The sequence below is a fragment of the Hylobates moloch genome, unplaced genomic scaffold, assembly GCF_009828535.3.
Source record: "Hylobates moloch isolate HMO894 unplaced genomic scaffold, HMol_V3 SCAFFOLD_15, whole genome shotgun sequence".
In the NCBI taxonomy this organism is placed as follows: domain Eukaryota; kingdom Metazoa; phylum Chordata; class Mammalia; order Primates; family Hylobatidae; genus Hylobates; species Hylobates moloch.
The window spans coordinates 87,194,045-87,205,541 of NW_026652290.1; positions in this window are offsets into that span (position 1 = coordinate 87,194,045).

Below are 11,497 nucleotides of genomic sequence, written 5' to 3' on the forward strand. Positions count from 1 at the left end.
GTGGCTTTTTGCCTTCCCCTGGGTGGTGATTGAAAAGGTTTGAAAGAGGTTGCCATTGCTTAGGAGTGCTATTTTGGATGTCTCCACACTATCAGGGCCACTTGTACCCTCCACCTGTCCACACCCAGGGTACAAGGATTCCATGAATTAGATCAGCTGTGCTGACTAAGAGGAGACAGGACCTGAATGCCCCCACTGACCACCTCCATCCCCAACTCTTCAGGTTGAGGGGAGCATCACAACCAACCAGAAAGAGGGCACCCAGCATGCCCTGGGCAGCCACCTGAGGAACTGTCTCTTCTCCTTTTCCTCCAACCTGCACTGATAGCAGAGGAGCAGGAAAGGAAAAAGGTGAAGACGAGTGAAGATGGAGAGGAGTAATGGAGAATATGCCTAACCTGATCTAGAGCGAGGGGAGAGAGCTGCTGAACTGGAGATTGAGATGATTGGGATGCTGACTGGGCTACATTTCCATACAAAGACAGAGTCAGGCTGACACATGGTCAAGGCAACCCACCATGCAGTAGGAAAAGGGAATTTGATAGAGCATAGTTGACAGCAGTTTGGAGAAATAAATTCATTCCATGTGTTGATTAGGGTTCTCTAAAGGGACAGAACTAATGGGATATATGTATACATGAAGGGGAGTTTATTAGGAGAGTTGACTCACATGATCACAAGGTGAAGTCCCATAATAGGCCATCTGCAAGCTGAAGAGCAAAGAAGCCAGCCCAAGTCCCAAAACCTAAAAAGCAGGGAGGGTAACAGTGCAGCCTTCAGTCTGTGGCCAAAGGCCTGAGAGCCCCTGGCAAATCGCTGGTGTTAAGTCCAAGAGTTCAAAAGCTGAAGAACTTGGAGTCTGATATTCGAGGGCAGGAAGCATCCAGCATGGGAGAAAGATGAAGGCGAGAAGACTCAGCGAGTCAAGTCTTTCCACCTTCTTCTGCCTGCTTTATTCTAGCCGTGCTCGTAGCTGATTAGATGGTGCCCACCCAGATTGAGGTTGGGTCTGCCTCTCCCAGTCCACTGACTCAAATGTTAATTTCCTTTGGCAACACCCTTAGAGACACACCCCAGAACAATACTTTGCATCCTTCAATCCAGTCAAGTTGATACTCAACCATCACAGTGTTACATATGTACAAATGAACTGACATTAGAGGACTCTATTTCTGAAATATTTGGAGTTCAGCATAAGAACTTCTATAAGTTCACCATAAGAACTTGACTCACCTCCCTGATAAAATGCAGTTGTCTTGGTTTTCATTGCGTAGGACTATTGATATTCTTCTGTATAGGAAGAAGGAATGGATTCACTCTCTTCCAAGCTTAATATATAATTCAGTAGCAATTAGTTACCTTAATGACTTTCAGAAACCCCAATGCTAATATTACACCCAAAGGAAAGATGGAAAAAATTATCTCCTTGTCAGCATTCTCTGGGAACTGTTACCTGAATCAAATAGGTCCCCGGAGGAATGACCAAATTAAATTAATTTATTTTTACAACATAATAGCATTCATGAGCAAGCTCTGGGATTGCTTGCACTTCTAATCAAGAAGAATTCTGTTACTGAAAATTGAAAACCAGACATATTTGCTTATCATAATTTAAAGATATTTTTATCAATAAAAGAATTCAACATTTAGATTTTAAAACAAATAGAAGTACATTAATTAAAGAGATAAAGCGCCCTGTCCTTTTCACTCTATCCTGCTTTCCAGAGGTAAACATTGTTAAGATTTTGAGGATACAATATTTTTGCATATGAATGCAAATTTCTATGATGTGTAAACACGTGTGTATGTTATACATACTGTTTAAACCATATAATGTTCTGCAATTTTTTCCACTTAATGGCTGGCTCATTTTGATAACTATTTCATTGTGAGAATATACCGTAATTTTTAACTAGCCTCTGAATTAATAGACCTGTAAGTTATTTCCATCACTGGCTATTAAAAACAATGACTCGGCCGGGCGCGGTGGCTCACGCTTGTAATCCCAGCACTTTGGGAGGCCGAGGCGGGCGGATCACGAGGTCAGGAGATCGAGACCATGGTGAAACCCCGTCTCTACTAAAAATATAAAAAATTAGCCGGGCGTGGTGGCGGGCGCCTGTAGTCCCAGCTACTCGGAGAGGCTGAGGCAGGAGAATGGCGTGAACCCGGGAGGCGGAGCTTGCAGTGAGCCGAGATTGCGCCACCGCACTCCAGCCTGGGTGAAAGAGCGAGACTCCGTCTCGAAAAAAAAAAAACAAAAAAACAATGACTCATTGCAAGTACATTATAAGAAAGAAAAAATAAAATCAGTCCCTGTCATCCAGGAACAGATCTGATGTAGTAGGCCTCAATGTTATTATAAACTAATGTGATGCTCATAGCTAACCCATACTGTTTTCACAGAACATCCAGTTCTGATAAGGATGCTGTGCAATACGAAATGCCAAACACCTGCCTCTCTTGATAAATGAGTGACTGCTAATTCTTTACTAGTTACAGACTTATCCTAGCTCTTGCGTGCCTTCCCTATAGATAAGATTTACTGAGATACCCAATTACTGAATTGCTTCCTTTCTGATGGTATCGAGAGTGTTCTGTGGAACCTCTCTCAAACTATCCAACTAAAACCCAAATTCTATAATCTGTTCATTCTAATATCATCTCACTGAGACAACCCACAATCAGCTACAGGTATGTCCCTGGTGGTCTTTACTGGAGGGTATTAACAATTTAGTTCTTTAAATATGTAGGTAACATTTTTAGAACTGGAATCCCTGAGTCAAAGAGATCAGTGTTTAAAATTGTGGTAGATATTGCCTAATTGCCCTCCACCTATTGCACAATTTTTAAATGCTCACCAACAATTTTTCTTTTGGTTGCTAGCCTTTTCATACAGTTATGTAAAGTTTTCTTTATGATGATGATAACGATTGCAATGAACTAGACACTTTGCTAAGTGATTTCCACGTAACAGACAACCTATTATTAATGCTCATAACAAACCTATGATATAAGTACTATTGTTCCCGTTTTAGAGATGAGAAAACTGAGGTGGTTAGAGGCTATGCAGTTGCCCAAGGTCACTTGGCCAGGAAGTGCTAGAGCTGGAATTTGCCCTATCTAGCCCCAGAGTCCCCACTGTACCATGGAGCCTCATTACAGTAATAGAAAATGTGCTGGGTCTACATGAAAAAAAGTTAAAGCCATATTGAGAAACACAAAGGAAGGCAGAAATGAATGAAAAGCCGTGCTATATTCTTGGACACAAAGATTCACTGTTTTAAAGATTCTATGTTTCCTTATGTAAGTCCACACATTTTCAACCAGAAACATTTCATTTTGGTGCAGTTGACAAAATAATTTTAATGTTTAACTGGAAGAAGAAAATGTAACAGTAACCAGGAAAAGTCTGAAAATTAATAATGAAATTGGACTAGATCTCCCAAGTACTAAAATTTACTGGAACCAGTGCAAGTATTAAAATTTACTAGAACCAGTGCAAGGATAGTGTAATTAATGGAAGAGACTAGAGCCCAATTATAGACCCAGATGTAGATGTAGACATTAGAAACCGATGGAAAATAGGGGAACTACTTAGGAAATAGCAAAGTTATAACTGACTAGCCTCATACAAAAAATTGTAGATAGATGCCTACTCTGAAACACCAAAAGATTTAGCCATAAAATATTAAGCCATAAAATTAGAAAAAAATTTTTTAAAGCTTTAATCAAAGAGCAGGAAGATTTTTCTAATAATGGCATGAAACACATTAGCTATACAGAAAAATGGGATGGCCAGGCGCGGTGGCTCATGCCTGTGATCCCAGCACTTTGGGAGGCCCAGGCGGGCAGATCACCTGAGATCGGGAGTTCAAGACCAGCCTCACCAACATGGAGAAACCCTGTCTCCACTAAAAATACAAAATTAGCCAGGCATGATGGTGCATGCCCGTAATCCCAGCTACTCGGGAGGCTAAGGCAGGAGAATCGCTCGAACCCAGGAGGCGGAGGTTGCGGTGAGCCGAGATTGCACCATTACACTCCAGCCTGGGTGACACAGCGAGACTCCGTCTCAAAAAAAAAAAAAAAAGAAAGAAAGAAAAATGCGACACATTTGACTAAAAAAATTTAAAAGCAGAAAATAACAGGAACAAAGTGAAAAATGTTTCTAAAACATACTAGAGGAAATATTTCTCACATTTTCACACTTTGTGATATTATAATTTTTATGATTGATAAAGGACATGTGGCTCATTGTAAAAATAAACACAATTATTAAGAAGATAAAAATTGCTACCAAAAAGTAAAAATAATTAATATTTGGGTACCCAGCCTTCCAGACATTTTTTTCTGTGCTCACATATGTCCTATGAATAAAACGTATAATGTCTATGGGGATAATATTTGTAATGTAAATGTCTATATTTTTAATAGCCTCATACAATGTAATCAACCACTTTTTGATTCTTCAACAATATATTGTGACCATTTGTTCTTTTCACACATATACAAAGATATGATTCTCAGAGAGCAGTCCCCAGGCCAGCAGCATGAGAAAGTGTGGGTAGCCTGGGCAACATGATGAAACCCCATCTCTACAAAAACTACAAAAATTAGCCAACTGTAATGGCAAGTGCCTGTGGTCTCAGCTACTGAGGAGGCTGAGGTGGGCAGATGGATTAAGCCCTGGAGGTCGAGGCTGCAGTGAGCTAGGACCACACCACTGCACTTGCGCCACTGTACTCCAGCCTGAGTGACAGAATAGGAGTCTAAAAAAAAAAAAAGAATAAAAGAAGTTGTGAGAAATGCACCTCCTTAAGGCCCATGGCAGATCTATTGAGTCAAGAATTTCTGAGTTTTCGCAAGCACTCCCTGTGATTTTGGTGATGCTCACTTATGGCATCTCTTTTCACCACGTAGTATTTATTTGGTTGTATGGCTTTACCATAATTTATGTAACCAACTCCCATTGTTGACTTTTTTGTTTGCTGTTATAAACAATGCTGCAACAAACAATCTTTTTTTGTGAAGTCTTTCTTCAGATGTAATTTATATGCCATATAATTCACCCATTTAAAGTATACAATCCAATGGTTTTTAGTATATTCAGAGAATTAGGCAGCTATCACTACAATCTAATTTTACAGCATTTTTTAATCACCCCATAAGGAAACCCTATACTCATTAGCAATCCCTCCCCCTTCCTCTCATTTCCAGCACCTAGTAACCAATAAACTATTTTCTGACTCTCATGGATTTGCGCATTCTGGACATAACATATAAATGGAATCATACAATACATGGTCTTTTGTGTCTGGCTTCTTTCACTTAGTGTAGTATTTCAAGATTCGCCCACGTTGTGGTATGTATCAGTACTTTATTTTTAAAAATAATTTTTAGGATGGGCATGGTGGCTCACACCAGTAATGCCAGCACTTTGGGAGGCAGGCGGATCACTTGAGATTGGGAATTCAAGACCAGCCTGGCCAACATGGTGAAACTCACCCTGTCTCTACTCAAAATACAAAAATTAACTGGTCATGGTGGCTCATGCCTGTAGTCCCAGCTACTTGGGAGGATGAGGCAGGAGAATCTCTTGAGCTGGGGAGGTGGAGGTTGCAGTGAGCCGGGATTGAACCACTGCACTCCAGCCTGGGGGATGAGGCGAGACTCAGTCTGAAAATAATAATAATAATTTTTTATTTTGTGAGTACATAGTAGGTGTATGTATTTATGGGGAACATGAGATCTTTTTTTTCTTTTTTTTTTTTTTTGAGACGGAGTCTTTCTCTGTCCCCCACGCTGGAGTGCAGTGGCGCGATCTCGGCTCACCGCAACCTCCACCTCCTGGGTTCACGCCATTCTCCTGCCTCAGCCTCCCGAGTAGCTGGGAATACAGGCGCCCGCCAACACGCCAGGCTAATTTTTTGTGTTTTTAGTAGAGACGGGGTTTCACCGTGTTAGCCAGGATGGTCTCGATCTCCTGACCTCGTGATCCGCCCGCCTCAGACTCCCAAAGTGCTGGGATTACAGGCTTGAGCCACCGCGCCTGGCAGGGGGGAACATGAGATCTTTTGATCCAGGCATGCAATGCGTAATAATCACATCTTGGAAAATGGGCTATGCATCCCCTCGAGCACTTATCTTTTATGTTACAATAATCCAATTATATTCTTTTAGTTATTTTAAAATGTACAATTAAATTATTATTGACTATAGACACCCTGTTTTGCTATCAAATAATAGGCTTTATTCATTCATTGTATCTAGTTTTTGGACCCATTAACCATCTCCACCTCCTCCCCACCCCCAACAACCGTTCCCAGCCTTTGGTTACGACCCTTCTGTTCTTGATCTCCATTAGATCAATTTAAAAATTTTTAGATCCCACAAATAAGTGAGAATATGTGATGTTTGTCTTTCTGTGCCTGCCTGGATTATTTCACTTAACATAATGTTGGTATTTCATTTTTTAAATTACCAAATAATATTCCATTGTATGAATATACTACATTTTATTTAGCCATTCAGCAGTTCATTGATATTTGGGTTGTTTCCACTTTTTGGTTCTCATGAATAATGTCTCTATGAATATTCATTTTTGTGTTGATGAACAAGTTTTTCAGTGCATCTATGTTTTCGTTTCCAAGCACTTTTTTTTTTTATTATTCTTTAAGTTCTAGGGTACATGTGCACAACGTGCAGGTTTGTTACATATGTATACATGTGCCATGTTGGTGTACTGCACCTGTTAACTCATCACCAAGCACTCTTTAAAAAAAACAGATTTGAGCTACAAATGACGTGCCATAAAATTCAGTCACTTCAAGTGTATGTATTCAATAATTTTTACTAAATTTACTGAGTTGTGTAACCATCAAGACAATTCTCAACAAGCATTCTTGTCCATGCATTTTTTCATTCTTGAGAAGATATTTTAAATTAAGCTCAACATTATCACTTTCCCCATCAGAACAATCTAAGCCTCAATATCTGAGACTGGAGGTGGTTGAGACCAGAAAACAGATTTTGGAAAGGCCATAAAGTAAAGCAAGTTTCTAGCTAATTAATTGGGTAATTTTCTGGATTCCAAAATGTAAAACACATCACTCCTGTCTTCTGGGACATTCTCCTTTAATTACTTAACACATTGTCATTTGAAATTCAGCTTTGCTTGTCTGGTCTCAGCTGCTCAGCTGTCAGAGGATTAATTATGCTTTTTTGTTGTTGTTCAGTGAACTGTAGAGGGAAAAAGAAAGTATGGCAACTCGAGTGAGAAAAAAACCTAACACGGAGCTGAAATTAGTCATTATCAATGTATTATAGTCCAAACCTTTTTTTTTTTTTTTTTTTTGAGACTGTCGCCCAAGTTGGGGTGCAGTGGAGTGATCTCGGCTCACTGCAACCTCCACCTCCTGAGTTCAAGTGATTCTCCTGCCTCAGCCTCCCGAGTAGCTGGGACTACAGGCATGTGCCACCATGCCTGGCTAATTTTTTGTATTTTTAGTAGAGATGGGGTTTTGCTGTGTTGGCCAGGATGGTCTTGATCTCTTGGCTTTGTGATCCACCTGCCTTGGTCTCCCAAAGTGCTCAGATTACAGGCATGAGCCACCGTGCCCAGCCATCCAAACCTTTTTTAACTGTTAGTGTCGCAATGTAGTCACTGTTGCCATCTCCAAATTGTCAACCCCACTTCCTGCTACCTCCAGAGATGACCAAGGAAATCCTGCCTCCAGGTCATTCCAGGCAAGTCACACCTGGAATGCTATGAACCCTGGCCCCCAATATCTGTGTGTTCCTGTTTGAGGGCTGGAACAGACTACATGTAAGCTGCATGGACTCCTTTTGCCCTGAGAAGTACACCGAAAAACTCTCTGACTTTGGTTTCCTCCTGGTCTTCTAAGGATGGTTGCATTTATTTATTTATTTATTGAGACAGGGTTTTGCTCTTCTTGCTCAGGCTGGAGTGCAATGGCGCGATCTCGGCTCACCGCAACTTCCGCCTCCTGGGTACCAGAGAGTCTCCTGCCTCAGCTTCCTGAGTGTCTAGGATTACAGGCGTGTGCCACCATGCCCGGCTATTTTTTTTGGATTTTTAGTGGAGATGGGGTTTCACCATGTTGGCCAGGCTGGTCTTGAACTCCTGACCTCTGGTGAGCTGCCTGCCTCAGCCTCCCAAAGTGCTGGGATTACAGGCGTGATGAGCCACCATGCCTGGCTGATTGCTTTTATTTATTATTATCTTTTACAACATTTAATTTTGAATTGTTAAATAAATACAAAGATTGCATACCAAAGAAAGACATCACACATTTGATATTTTCGGACTATTAAAGATCCACCTTATAAAATCACCACCAAATTGTTCCCAGCTTGCCAAGTAAGCTAGGTTTGTTTTTAGTTTACTAGTCTCCATTTCCGCATCCTTCTCCCTACTCCAGTACTCCCAACCCATTGAAAGCCCTCCAGAAAAGATATGACAGATCCTCTCTAGCCGTCCTCTCTGGCTGTCCTTTTGCCTTAATCTGCCCTTTGCACTTCCTCCATCACTGCCCTGACCTTCCATTTGGCGCTTGTCTACTTCTCCATTTGCCTCCCCACAATGAGAGAAGCTCTCAAGAATATGCACTATGTCTGTTGTATTCTTAGCTCTTATTTCTGAGTCTGGTGCATGGTATCTACTGAATAATTCACTGTTAAAAAATGAATGAATGATGAAGTAAGAGTAAAATTAGACCATTTCTAGAGGAATTTGCATTTTAATATCTCTGACTATGGGTTTTTAACTTCAATAAGCCCTAAGCTGTGGTTCTTAACCCGGTGACTATTTTTCCCTCCATGGGACATTGGCAATTTCTGGAGACATTTTTGGTTGTCACGACAGGGGACGAGCTACTAACACCTAGTAGGTAGAGGTCAGGGATGCTGCTAAACATCTTTCAATGCCCAGGACAGCTCCCCACAGCAAAGAATTATCCAGCCCAAAATGTATATATTGCCAAGTTTGAGAAACTATGTCCTAGAAAAATTTTAGGGACAGGAGGGGTATCATAACCTCTGAAATCATATCATTAAGGGATTTATTTTTAAGTAGTCCTTACGTCTGCAGACAGATATTACTGAACGCTGTTCATGGAAATGCCTCCCTGATTTCTTTGTGAAGATTTTATATAAATATATTCCATAGGTGTGTCTTTTTGGAACTTGGATGAGTAAAAGAAGAAAGTGTATGGCTGTGTCCGTTGAAAGATTTTGTGGCAAGTCTGAACTGGGACTATTTTTAACCTAGGCCGTGTCCAAGTATCCACTGAGCACCTACTACGTGCCTGGCATTATTCTGGGGTCTGGAATTACAGCACTGAACAAGACACATGAGGTCTCTGCTTTCAGGGCAATGACACTCTCATGGGGGCAGATGCAATAAACAAACTAGTGACTCTAAAACAAGTTGACAAAGCTAAGGGCTATGGTAATATAAAATGGGAGAATATGGTAAAGGGGCAAGTTTAGATTGGATGATCAGAGAAAACCTCATGCAAAGGAGATCTCTAAGCTGAGATCTGCATGCCTTGGGAAGATCTAAGTGAAGAACAATAGCAAAGGGAACAGCCAGGGCAAAGGTGCTGTGGTGGGAGGAGCTTGATGTGCTAGAAGAACGAGAAGGCCTGTCCGTGTAGTTTCACTATTATGGTGGAGGGCCAGTGGTGCAGGATGGGGCTGGAGGTGTAGCCAGGGGCCACATGACAGAGACCAGAGAAGCAGTATGGATCTCATTCCAAGTACAATAGGGATCTGGGGAATGCAAGGACCTGATTTTCATTTGTAAAGGATCATCCGGGATGTTCTGTGAGAATGGAGTAGAAGAAAAAAGTAGGGCAGAGTCCTGGGGGAGCCCATGGTATCCACTGGGAGATGTTGTTCATTGGATATGGTCATATTCCATGCTGATGAGGCCCAGCAGGAGAGGGTTTTCTAACAGCAGAAGTGGTATGTTTGTAAAATCACGTAAGACACTTTCCGGTGTTGGGGCACAGAAAATGATACCCCCAAACATGGCACTTTGGCACACTGAGTACTTTGAATTATACAAGAAAATAAAATTTCTGGACCCTCTAAATGTATTATGCCAAGGGGGAAGTTTAGCCCTGGAAACTCAGTCACCACAGCATGTTTGCTTCTTTCGCTTCTTGAGTATAGATTAACTCTCTTCCTCATTGCTCTTGTTCTGTAATTGACTAGGAGAGACCAGAGATCAGACCTCCTCTTCCAGTCACTGGCCTTTGTTACAGATTAATTGCCTCCTTTATTGTCCTGTATCTAACTCAGACCAGACGGCACGAAAGACCCTATGACTGTTATATCTTCAGTGTGGAATGTTAAATATACCTTTTTCAAAAGGAAAAGACCACCTCAACTAATCGAATCATTGTAACTATCCATTAACCCTCATATAGAAAGATGTTGACATTCTGTTATGCTCCTGTACACTTTGTATAAATGATCCTAAACTTCTTCACTTCTGAACACTGACTTCCATTTCTGGCCATTTTCAAACTTTTGCACTTGAATAAACTCTGTTTAAACTAGATTCTGAACTTTATGATTACTTTAGATTGACAGAATTAAAGAAAATTGTAAGGCCACAGAATCATAGTCTCTCTCTGACCTTTCCCTACCACCCTTTCTCTCTAATCCTTCTTTTTCCTTTTTAATTTTTTTTGAGACAGAGTCTCGTTCTGTCGCCCAGGCTGGAGTGCAGTGGCGCACTCTCAGCTCACTGCAACCTCTGCCTCCAGGGTTCAGACAATTCTGCTGCCTCAGCCTCCCGAATAGCTGAAACTACAGGTGCCCGCCACCATGGCCAGCTAATTTTTGTATTTGTAGTAGAGTTGGGGTTTCACCTTGTTGTCCAGGCTGGTCTTGAACTCCTGACCTCAGGTGATCCGCCTACCTCAGCCTCCCAAAGTGCTGGGATTATAGGCATGGGCCAAGGCGCCTGGCCTCTCTGATCCTCTTTCTTTCCCAAAACACTAGGAGGGACTCTCTCTGGAATTTCCTTATCCAAATATGAAAGCTTCTTTCCAAAAGAAATGCAGTTGTCTTAAGACCCCCCTCCCTAGGGATCTCATCAAATAACCAGGAAAGATCAATCACTGGAGGCCCAGCACAGTGGCTCACACCTGTAATCCCAGCACTTTGGGAGGCCGAGGCAGGCAGATCACTTGAGGTCAGGAGTTCGAGACCAGCCTGGCCAACATGACAAAACCCTGTCTCTACTAAAAATACAAAAATTAGCTGGGTGTGGTGGCAGGCACCTGTAGTCCCAGCTACTTGGGAGGCTGAGGCACAAGAATCACTTGAACCTGGAAGGCAGAGGTTGCAGTGAACTGAGATCACACGAATGCACTCCAGCCTGGGTGACAGAGTGAGACTTTCAGGAAAAAACAAACAAACAAACAAAAAAACAAAAAAACCCATGTGTATATATGGTTTT